Here is a 12,272-nt window from a genome sequence, read left to right as displayed (position 1 = left end):
CATTTGTACAACAGGTACTGTGAGTGACGGAATCTAAAACAAAAATCCAGAAAATAAAATTGTGTGATTTTAAGTAATTAATCAGCATTTTATTGCATGACATAAGTGTTTGATCACCTAACCACCAGTAAGAATCTCGGCTCTCACAGGCCCGTTAGTTTTTCTTTAAGAAGCCCTCCAGTTCTCCACTCATTATCCGGAATTAACTGCACCAGTTTTAACTTATCTGTATAAAAAGACACTTGTCCACACACTCAGACAAATTCCAACCTCTCCACAATCACCAAGACCAGAGAGCTGTGTAAGGACATCAGGGATAAAATAGTAGACCTGCACAAGGCTGGGATGTGCTACAGGAAAATAGCCAAGCAGCTTGGTGAGAAGGTAACGACTGTTGGTGTAATTATAAGAAAATGGAAGAAGTTCAAGATGACAAACAATCTCCCTAGGCCTGGGGCTTCATGCAAGATCTCAACACGTGGGGCATCAATGATCATGAGAAAAATGAGGGATCAGCCCAGAACTACACTGCAGGACCTAGTCAATGACCAGAAGAGAGCTGGGACCACAGTCTCAAAGAAGACCATTAGTAACACACTACGCCGCCATGGATTAAAATCCTGCAGCACACGCAAGGTCCCCCTGCTCAAGCCAGCACATGTCCAGGCCTGTTTGAAGTTTGCCAATGACCATCTGGATGATCCAGAGGAGGAACAGGAGAAGGTCATGTGGTCTGATGAGACAAAAACTTAGCTTTTTGGTCTAAACTCCACTAGCTGTGTTTGGAGGAAGGATGAGTACAACCCCAAGAACACCATCCCTACCGTGAAGCATGGAGGTGGAAACATCATTCTTTAAGGATTCTCTTCTGCAAAGGGGACATGACGACTGCATCGTATTGAGGGGAGGCCATGGATAGGGCCATGTATCAGAAGATCTTAGCCAACAACCTCCTTCCCTCAGTAAGGGCATTGAATATGGGTCGTGGCTGGGTCTTCTGGGATGACAACGACTCGAAGCACAAAGCCAGGTCAACTAAGGAGTGGCTCCATAAGAAGCATCTCAAGGTTCTGGATGAGCCTAGCCAGTCTCCAGACCTGAACCCAATCGAAAATCTTTGGAGAGAGCTGAAAGTCCGTATTGCACAGCAACAAAAACTCGGGCCTGGTAGGAGTTCGGTGAGGCCATGGAGAAAGACTACCGGTTGGCCTCAAAGCGATTCTGGCAAACAGTCTGGTAGGGAGCTGCTGACCTCGAATGGGGACATTATCGGGCGGTGGAAGGAGTACTTTGAGGATCTCCTCAATCCTGCCATCACGCATTCCCTGGTGGAAGCAGAGACTAGGGACTCGGGGTTGGACTCTTTCCTCACCCAGGCTGAAGTCACCAAGGTTGTTAAAAAGCTCCACGGTGGCATGGCTTCAGGGGTGGACAAGATCCACCCTGAGTACCTCAAGTCTCTGGATGTTGTGGGGCTGTCATGGCTGACTGGCCTCTTCAACATTGCGTGGCGGTCGGGGACAGTGCCTCTGGACTGGCAGACCAGGGTGATGGTCCCTCTTCATAAGAAGAGTGACCGAAGGGAGTGTTCCAACTATAGGTGGTTCACACTCCTCCCTAGTAAGGCCTATGTCAGGGGATTGGAGAGGAGAGTCTGGCCTATAGTCGAACCTCGGCTTCAGGAGGAGCAGTGGTTTTCGTCCCGGCCGTGGAACACTGGACCAGCTCTGCACTCTCTGCAGGGTACTCGAGTGTTCATGGGAGTTTTCCCAACCAGTCCACATGTGTTTTGTGGACCTGGAGAAGGATGACGTGGTCCTGTTGCCCCCTCTCTGGCCAAGACCTACAGCATGCACTGTGGCGGTTTGCAGCCGAGTGTGAAGCGGCTGGGATCAAGATCAGCTCCTCCAAGTCCGAGGCCATGGTTCTCGACCGGAAAAGGGTGGCTTTCCCTCTTCAGGTTGGAGGGGAGTTCCTGCCTCAAGTTGAGGAGTTCAAGTATCTTGGGGTCTTGTTCACGAGTGAGGGGAGAATGGAATCGGAGATTGACATACAGATTGGTGCGGCTGCAGCAGTAATGGGGATGCTGTTCCGGACTGTTGTGGTGAAGAGAGAGCTGAGCCGAAAAGCAAAGCTCTCGATTTACCGGTCGGTCTACGTTCCTACCCTCACCTATGGCCATGAACTTTGGGTCATGACTGAAAGAACGAGATCCCGGATACAAGTAGCTGAAATGAGCTTCCTCTGTAGGATGGCCGGGCACTCCCTTAGAGCTAGGGTCAGGAGCTAGAGGAGCTCGGAGTAGAGCCGCTGCTCCTCCACATCGAGAGGAGCTAGTTCGGGTGGCTCGGGCATGAATACCGGATGCCTCCTGGACGCTTTCCTTGGGATGTGTTCCAATCTCGCCCCAGCGGGAGGAGACCCAGGGGTCGGCCCAAGACATGCTGGAGGGACTATGTCTCTTGGGTGGCCTGGGAACGCCTTGGGCACCCCCCAGACGAGCTGGAGGAGTTGCAACCCGATCCTGGATGAAGCGGAAGACAACAAGCCCTAATTTTTCTGATGTATCAAGTACTTATGTCATGCAATACAATCTAGATTTTTTTCTTAAAAATCAAACAATGTGATTTTTGGGATTTTCTTTTAGATTTCATCGCTCACAGAAGACGGGTACCTATGATAAAAATTGAAGACGTCTACATGCTTTGAAAATGGGAAAACCTGCAAAATTGGCAGTGCATCAAATACTTGTTCTCTCCACTGTGTTTCAAAAACTTAACATGTCTTATAAACCCCTACCCAGTAGCTGTGATGCAACTTTGTCTGGTGAATTGAGGTACAGTTCAAATAATTAAAAAAACATATTTGTTCAAGTCACTTCACATAAAGTAAAATGTATTTATTAAATAGATTGCTTACAAACAGTGAAATAGTCCATCCTACCATTTTCTTCAGCTTATAAGAGACACATCTCTCTACCCAACAGGACTCTGCAGCTCATTCTGGGAGACCCCAAGGCATTCCTAGGCCAGAATGGATATATAGTCCGTCCCGCAGGTTTTGGCTCCCCCTTGAGGTCTCCTCCCAATGTAAAGTGTCATGTGAAAACCTCAAAAGTGAGGTCTCCAGGAGGTATCCTATTTCAGATACCTGAACCACATCAACTGACTCCTCTCGATCTGGAGAACGAGTTGCTCTTCTCTGAGCCTCCCCAGATGATGGAACTCCTCTGAAGGGGAGCCCAACCGCCCTATGGAAGCTCCTTTCAGCCACTTGTCTCCCGAATACATTTCATTCATTCATGATGCATTTCTCATGACCATCTGTGAGCGATGAAACAAATTAACCATTATATATAGAGCTTTGCTTTCTGTCTCAGCTCTTTCTTTACCCAAATGGATTGAAGCAGCACCCGCCCTACTGCAGACAAAGTCCCAATCCAGCTCTCCATTTTATGCTCTATGTTTTAATCACTTGTGAACAAAACTCCAATATACTTGAATTACTCTGCCTGATGCAGAAACTGACTCCTAACCAGGAGGGAAGAGTCCAACTTTTTCAGGTTTAGAACCATGGCCTCAGACTTTTGCCCCGTTTCCACTGGCTCGTTTTAGGCGCTGTGGCTTCACTCTCGCTCTACTCGCTGTGTTGCTATTAACTGCTGTGTGACACTGTCTCATTAAAGTGGCTAATCTGTGTGAAATGATAAGAATCAAATAAATAAATAGAAAATAAAAACATAAATATCCTAAATACTAATAATGTTTGTATTATTGTATATGCAAGAATGTCTTATATATGTTTTATGCATACAATTATCCACTGGGATAATTACTAGTACCACAGCTCAGCCAGAACTTATAAAATAACGCTCTGGGATTCTGATATGAGGGGGGTGCGGCAGAAAAGCGGAGAAGAGAGATGGCGTTGTCTGGACTCGTAATGCTCCAGAGTTTGCATGAAGTTACAATTTTGGTAAAGTAGCTGGATATATGCTTGCAACAAACCCTCTTTCAGATAGTTTTATCGTTTATAAACCGCTTTTGAGTTAAAGAATAATTATAGTGAGTAAACGGATAGCTGTTGCTGTTTTTTGTCAACATTAAAGAGCACCGCACAGAGTTAAATCACAAGCCTTTGCTTGCTCTTATTCAGTTTAAATTTCTGGGATGTTAATCTCTTTCTGCCTCTAACAGTAAGGTAACACTTAAAATACAATATTTATTTTATTTATGGTGAAATTTCATTTTGTGAAAAGTAAAAACATGCTCCGTTACATTATTTAGAATTCCACATGTTCTGACTGAAAGCCATACTGTAGTTGTCAAGCGTATTACATTGAAATCGGTGAGCATATACTGTACTTTTCAGTTAATTTTTCACGCTGTTTAGAATGAGAGAAACAGAGAATTCCTTCTTTCCCAGTCAATGAATCCTGCTACACCCTGCGTTGTGGTAGGCCTGTATCACCTTCATCTTCACACAAAGCTGGTTATATTTAACCACTGACTGACATTTTGTGACTCCATTTTGTTTTTTTATTGTTATTAATTATTATTTCCCCCCGGGAACTTTTGGACAGTATTCTTCAGACAAGTTTTTATTCGGGACTGTGTATAATAAGCTGCTACGCAGGTAATTCTGCTTATGTGAAGGGTGATTTGAGGTTTTGATTTGGATAGAACCTGAACTGAAGTAATCAGATCTTTTGTTAAAAAGGGTTTTTGAATTCAGTTTACCCGGGTGCACCCAATGTGCAATTTTTCAAGATAGATGTAGTTATTTACAATTTTTGTATTTGTCTTTTCCATAATTGTGTGTAGTATATATATATATACACACTGCTCAAAAAAATAAAGGGAACACTTAAACAACACAATATAACTCCAAGTAAATCAAACGTCTGTGAAATCAAACTGTCCACTTAGGAAGCAACACTGATTGACAATCAATTTCACATGCTGTTGTGCAAATGGAATAGACAACAGGGGGTAATCTTTGGCAATTAGCAAGACACACTCAATAAAGGAGTGGTTCTGCAGGTGGGGACCACAGACCATTCTCAGTACCTGTGCTTTCTGGCTGATGTTTTGGTCACTTTTGAATGTTGGTAGTGCTTTCACACTCGTGGTAGCATGAGAAGGACTCTACAACCCACACAAGTGGCTCAAGTAGTGCAGCTCATCCAGGATGGCACATCAATGCCAGCTGTGGCAAGAAGGTTTGCTGTGTCTGTCAGCATATTGTCCAGAGCCTGGAGGCGCTACCAGGAGACAGGGCAGTACACCAGGAGACATGGAGGAGGCCATAGGAGGGCAACAACCCAGCAGCAGAACCGCTACCTGTGCCTGTGTGCAAGGAGGAACGGGAGGAGCACTGCCAGAGCCCTGCAAAATGACCTCCGGCAGGCCCCAAATGTGCATATGTCTGCACAAACGGTTAGAAACCGAATCCATGAGGATGGTATGAGGGTCCGACGTCCACAAATGGGGGTTGTGCTCACAGCTCAAAATCGTGCAGGACGCTTGGCATTTGCCAGAGAACACCGGGATAGGCCCTGTGCTCTTCACAGATGAAAGCAGGTTCACACTGAGCACATGTGACAGACGTGACAGAGTATGGAGACACCGTGGAGAGCGATCTGCTGCCTGCAACATCCATCGGCATGACCGGTTTGGCATTTCTTTGGAGGGCCGTGCTCGCCAGAGGTAGCCTGCCAATGAGATCCTCAGACCCCTTGTGAGACCATATGCTGGTGCGGTTGGCCCAGGGTTCCTCTTAATGCAGGGCAATGCTAGACCTCATGTGGCTGGAGTGTGTCAGCAATTCCTACAAGATGAAGACATTGAAGCTATGGACTGGCCCGCTCGTTCCCCAGACCTGAATCCGCTTGAGCACATCTGGGACATCATGTCTCGCTCCATCCACCAACGGCACATTGCACCACAGACTGTTCAGGAGTTGGCAGATGCTTTAGCCCAGGTCTGGGTGGAGATCCCTCAGCAGACCATGCGCCGTCTCATAAGGAGCATGCCCAGGCGTTGTAGGGAGGTCATACAGGCACGTGGAGGCCACACACTGTTGGGACCCACTGCCATAGATTTCAACATTAAACTCCGGTATGGACCTTTCTGGAACTTTCAAAATAAAATGCATAAACCTTCTTCCGGCACAGCCAGGAAACGGGATAACTGCGGACTTTCTGTGACGCCACTACCCAAATAAAAGCACCGCTGTTGCTACATCTGCCCTCTTTGACACGGCCTTCCAGAGGGACCGGATAGGGGAGGAGAGCGCTAATGTCTCTTTGCTGGCAAACAGACAAAATCTCTTCAAACTGGATCCAAGAGTGTCATACGATCATCGATCATATGCAAAGATAAATACGAATTAAATACTGTCTGTGTATCCAGTATTTTCATTCATCAACGGGGGTAATTAAGGTACAAGCATTGCCTGACTGCCTCTCCATGCCCCCGCAGATGCAAACGGTGTTCGAAAGAAGCCCCTGCAAAGACGCGGTCTCCCAATCTGGAAGGAAGACAGCAGAGACCGCAGCGGATAGGACGGGCCGCCCAGCTACAGAGCTGGGCGGCCCGTCCTATCCGCTGCGGTCTCTCCGGAGCTAACCTTTTTGTTCACAGAACGAACGCACCTTCTGATTGTGAGAAGCTGAGGAGGTTAGCGAGAAGCTAACCCTTTGTTCACTGTGGATACCTTCTTCAAATTTCATCGCCCCTTGGACAACATTTCCTCACCATGGTCACGGGTTAGGTTTGGGCAGATTAACAGTTATGATGAAATAATCTGAACATTTTAATTTATTAAGTTTGGTTTTGTGAAACTCGGCTATCTTAGTGGTAGCCGGCTATCTGCAGCACACGTGCCGGTTTGTGTTCTTTGTATGTTTTTAAAGTTAAGACAAACTTTATTTAAAGGGTGGTTTTTAAACAGAACATTGATCATAACGCGCCATCCGTGCTTATGCATTTTAACCCTTATATTAACCCAGGTATTTTAAAGGTATGTGTTTGTTTCTGGTGCTAAGCTATCCGCTTCTTTGTTAGCTCACCTGCTAACCGGTAAGAACACGTGCTTGCTACTAAAGAGTATTGAACAGAAAGATTGTTAGTTTTCAAGCTAGTGAATAATAGTCCCTGAATATCATTTACTAGATTTGATAACTAGCTTAACCATTAAGCTCATTTCTCCAGAAAGATTTGGCTTGTTTCCAAAATATTCCCTTAATAATATTTCTTAAAATATTATTTGAATAAATGAAGGCAGCTAATTAGACACTGTTGAGAAACAGTAGGTTGGTTTTATTCAGCAGATCATTCTTTAAAATATTATTTCATTAAATAATGATGGGTTGTGAAGGGTTGTCTAAATGTTGCTGATTATTTCCCAAGTTGGTTCCAAGACTAACTTAACTTCTTTTCCAGATTGTTCAAGATAATCCTTTGTTCTCAAACATAAACATTGCATGGTAATGTTGCATCACTCTTGTACTAGTACTCGTCGTCTTCCGCTTATCCGGGACCAGGTCGCAGGGGCAGCAGACTCAGCAGAGATGCCCAGACGTCCCTCTCCCCAGACACCTCCTCCAGCTCCTCCGGGTGGAGCCCAAGGCGTTCCCAGGCCAGCCGAGAGACATAGTCCCTCCAGCGTGTCCTGGGCCATCCCCTGGGCCTCCTCCCGGTGGGACGTGCCTGGAACACCTCCCATGATGTATGTTTGGATGGGTTGTACTGGAATTCTAATTTCCCCTCGGGGATCAATAAAGTATCTTTGAATTGAATTGAGGAAGGCGTCCAGGAGGCATCCGGTGTAGATGCCCGAGCCACCTCACCTGGCTCCTCTCGATGTGGAGGAGCAGCGGCTCTACTCCGAGCCCCTCCCGGATGGCCGAGCTCCTCACCCTATCTCTAAGGGAGTGCCCGGCCACCCTACGGAGGAAGCTCATTTCAGTCGCTTGTATCCGGGATTTTGTTCTTTCGGTCATGACCCAAAGTTCATGGCCATAGGTGAGGGTAGGAACGTAAACCGACCGGTAAATTGTTGCATCACTCTTTTGGTCATAATTTCCAATCATCTTTAATCAACTTGTTTATATTGTACATAGCCCATTAGTCTTCCCTATTCTTTAATTCTGCTTTGTGGTTTAGTTGGATTGTTTTAGAATAGTAAAGAGTTTGTTGATTGAAATATGTTTGACTTTGAGTTGACTTATTTTTGTTAATAAATTCTTGTATTTTACAAAATTGTGTGAATTAATTCCATATATGTGCAGAGTTTTTGCTGTTCAATAATGTCAGAGCTCGTGTCACACCTTTCCATTTTGTCCTAATACCATAGCCTTACTGGGCTGGTATTCACAGAACAACCCTTAACAGACCAAAATATTATTTGATAAAATATGAATATTAAATATTAAACAATATTCTCAGATTAATAATCACAACATTGGCGTCCCGCTGGGTGGACATTATCATGAACAGCTTACACTGTACATAAATGTGAATGAATAAACCACAACTGCACATTATTGATGTACCAAGTGATTAGCTTAAAACCGGCTGGTCACTGGTCACAATAGGACTCAAAACATCAGAGTTCTAACATCAGATGTCACTGATTATATTTAGGAGAACATTATAACTCGTGACACTCCAGGAGTTCACAAATTTAGACTTTTGTCAAAATTAATAACTCCAATATCTCCGTGCTAGTAACAATCAACTCTGCTACATAGGCAAAATTTTAGATGTTCTGACTGTGGTCTGGTTTCTTCTGTGTAAGCAATAACTTGAGACTTGGTTTAACTTCAGTTAACCTCACTCTCCAGACAGTTGCTGCACATCTGTATCCAGAGGTTTTGTGTAAGACCACAATCTGAAACCGAATTAACTTTGCAGTTAATTTTAGTATCTGACCTAATTTTGATGCATGTATCCATTCAGGAACTTTATAGTTTGTTTTATGGTTTGAAAGAACAGGATTTTTGCCTGATTAAATCCCAAATTTAATCTAATCACCCTGCCTGCCATAAAGGGGGGATAATCAAAAGTCAAATTGCAATTATTACACTTAGGAGGTGTAGCAATTTTGTTTTTCCTTTGCATTTTAAACAAAATTCCCTTAAAGGTTAAGAGTAGTGTTGGACCACTTGTTTGCTGAGTATTGGACTATCTGCACGTTGTTGGAGGTCACTGTGCTTCTCCAATGGCATCGGCCATTTTGTATCCAGGACAGCCCGCTACTACATATCCCGTCGAGCACTGCGACTGATATGACGAGCGTCCCAAGCCTGACGTCACAAGACGCTATATTTCCTATATAGGAAGGGCTCCGTTTTGAAAACCCCGCCTTCAGCTGGAAACCTTGACACGGTCACCAACATTTGAAGCATCACCTGGAGAAGAAGAGTCCTGAGTGGATTTCATTTATTCTCTCTCGTTGGCAAACGAACAATTCATAACTGAGGTTTCTGGACTAGGAAGGCCAGAAATTTCCCTTTGCCGATCGAAGACGTGAGTTTAACACGTAACTAAAAACACGGAGTTCGAGGAAACGAACCGCCACCGTGTTTTCATCCCAAGTCGACTTTGATGGTCAGATCATATTTTTCCTTTTCGTCAAGAAGGCCAAAGGACGGGGACTGACCGCTTTCTTGGAGTCTAACTGCGGACGTGTAGCCACGCTTCAAAACCCCCCCTCTTTCCCTCTCACTCGCTGCCCCAGAAGGAGCTTCACCAAGTAAAACCCATCTTTTATTTTAATCTTTTATTTCTTTATTAGAAGGCCTGGGCAGGGTCAGAGGTTGTAGAGCGATCAGAATCGCTAGTTAGGATCTCATGTGTTCTGAATGATATGTGCATGTAACCTTGCTTATTGGAACTTTGATGTGTTGTGTTGATGTCTGAAGCCGCTGTGCTAGCTCTGTGCGTGTTTTACCACATAAGAGTCAACGCAGGTGTGTTGTAAGACTGGACTGTTAAAATAACCTCATGGTAAAATTCTCCATTTTCCTTTGTCTCCAATATCACTGCTTGCTAGCTTGCCGCCAAAGCTTTATAACCCTTTGTCTGCTCAGGAGTTGGGGGACGTTTTATGACTCAGAATAACTGAGTTACAGTTGGAGTTGCGCCCCCCCACTCTCCACTCACCACCACACCTCTTTGTCATATTCTCAATTTTGCCATAACCGCTGGTTGATTCAATACACACCCACTGCTGTTTTCTTTATTTTTGCTTAGTTAGATGTGTTACCCTTGTTATGTAGAATTTTGCATGTTGAGTAGGTGAAGATTAATAAATATCCACATAGATAAAGAGAGAGCGTTTTGTGTTCATTGTGTGCGAAAGTGATTTGTCAGTCAAGATAAGGTTAAAGTTCCACACGTTTCGGCCGAAACGGTCGATTAAACAGTGACATCTCCGGCAATAGTTATTAATTATTACGGAGTATTTAACGGTTGTAATTGTCAAAGGCGTTGAGCCACAATTACAACACCAGAAACATCTCTGGTCTCGATTCATAAATGAGGATTTTGGTTAAGAAATTGATTTTGTCAATTTATGATTTTTAATTATAATTATCAATCAAGATTAATCAATCAAAAATCATAACCCCCAACAGTAGTGTCAAATCACTAGTTCTCCCAAAGAATGGTGAAAATGTAACTCTAAAATCACAAATATCCTTAGAGAAAGGAGTAGCATTGTAACACCAAGAGCATAGTGTTGTCATAAGTCACAGGTTGAATGATCAACTGGTGCACCCATTTTACAATCAAATGTTTCCAATATATGTATAGTCAGATATACATATATAGCTGGACATACATTCGTTAGATGTTGTTGCTTTTAGCAATATTCTCATAACTTTGTTGTTGTTTTGTAGTGTCTGCCAGAATAATGGAATTAAACTCCATTATGAATTCAGCAGACGTGGAGATGCAGAAAGTGGTGGTTGCTGATCTCATCCGTTTGTCTCCAGATGAGCGGGATGCTTTAAATCAGTTTGACCTTGCTGCTTGTGATAAACAGATTCAAGAATTACTTGACCCAACTAGAGAGATTCTGATTTCAGATGTTGTTGGTAGGCTTACCTTGTTGTATCAGCAGAAATCACAACTGGAAGCTAAAAGATATCTTCAGCTACAGACTGACCATCAGATGACTCTTCAAAGGGAGAATGCTGCAAAGCTTGAGCTCTCAAAAGCTGAGGAGAGGACCAAGAAAGCTGAAGCAAAGTTAGTGGACCTGAAGGCAAATGAGCTCAAGAAAGCTTCATCCCAAAAGCAGGAACAGTTCGCCACCTCTCAGGTACCCAATTTGCATTTTCACTCACAGCAGCCACAGCAGGGGGCAGACTCAGACAGCAGGCATTCAGCACCTAGGTCAGAGTCTCCCCTTCCTAAATCTAGCCACAGACCTTAACAGAAATGTTGGAAGTCAGATGGTCTCCAGTAGTGTCCTGCCAAATCCCATTGCAGTGAACAACCACCAAGATGACCAAGGGCTGTACTCAGTGTGCACAAGTGGTCCAATACGGTGGGAGGAGCACCGTTCCGGCCTGAACGGCACCCCTCTCCCTTCTGACTCTGTGTCGACCCCTAGGGACCAGGAGATTTGCTCATGGTTTTCAGGTGACTCAATCCAACCTGACCGACCACCACTTGCACGGGTCCATTCATTGGAAAGCTCTGGTTTAAAGCATGATAAGACTTGTCTCCTTCCCCAGAGGTTAGGTCAGGATCTTCCACCATTTCATGAACCTAACCAACGTGAGTTCTCAGATGGACGTGGTCCACCCTGGGAGCATGGTGTCCGTTTCAAACAGCTTGAATTCCTCTCTAAAGACATAGAAGTTTTTGATCCAGGTAGCCAGGAGTCAAATATTGATGCTTACCTGCTTGAGGTTGAACATTGTCTTCTTGACTTGCGTTTTTCTTCTGAGCGTGAGAAGCTGAGGCTTATTAGGAAAACAACAGCTAAGAGTGTTCATGTGTTCATAAAAACTCTTCCTCCAGAAATTAGTGACAGTTATCCAGCTCTCTGCTAGGCTCTTAGAGAAGAGTACTATGTTTACAGAGATGAAGCCGCTGCCACTATTGATGCTTTGGCAGTTTTGCAAAAACAAGATGAACCTCCCAGAGAATATTTCCACTGTTTAAAGACAGCTTATTTTCAGGGATGTTATGCCCCAGGTCTTGAAGAAGACCACACTTTTAAGTCTGTTTCTTCACAACCTCCACGTTAGCGTG

At 44.4% G+C, this 12,272-nt stretch overlaps 1 protein-coding gene across 14 annotated transcripts in view; it reads right to left on the bottom strand.

Moving 5' to 3' along the window:
* The window catches only part of LOC124870306 (protein-serine O-palmitoleoyltransferase porcupine-like), a 65,402-nt gene that overhangs the window by 32,170 nt on the left and 20,960 nt on the right, over positions 1-12,272 (bottom strand). The gene's annotated exons all lie outside the window — the stretch shown is intronic.

Source organism: Girardinichthys multiradiatus, chromosome 1, assembly GCF_021462225.1.
Source record: "Girardinichthys multiradiatus isolate DD_20200921_A chromosome 1, DD_fGirMul_XY1, whole genome shotgun sequence".
NCBI lineage: Eukaryota > Metazoa > Chordata > Actinopteri > Cyprinodontiformes > Goodeidae > Girardinichthys > Girardinichthys multiradiatus.
Note: the sequence above shows the minus strand (reverse complement) of the source record. Positions and strands in the feature narration are given on the sequence as shown.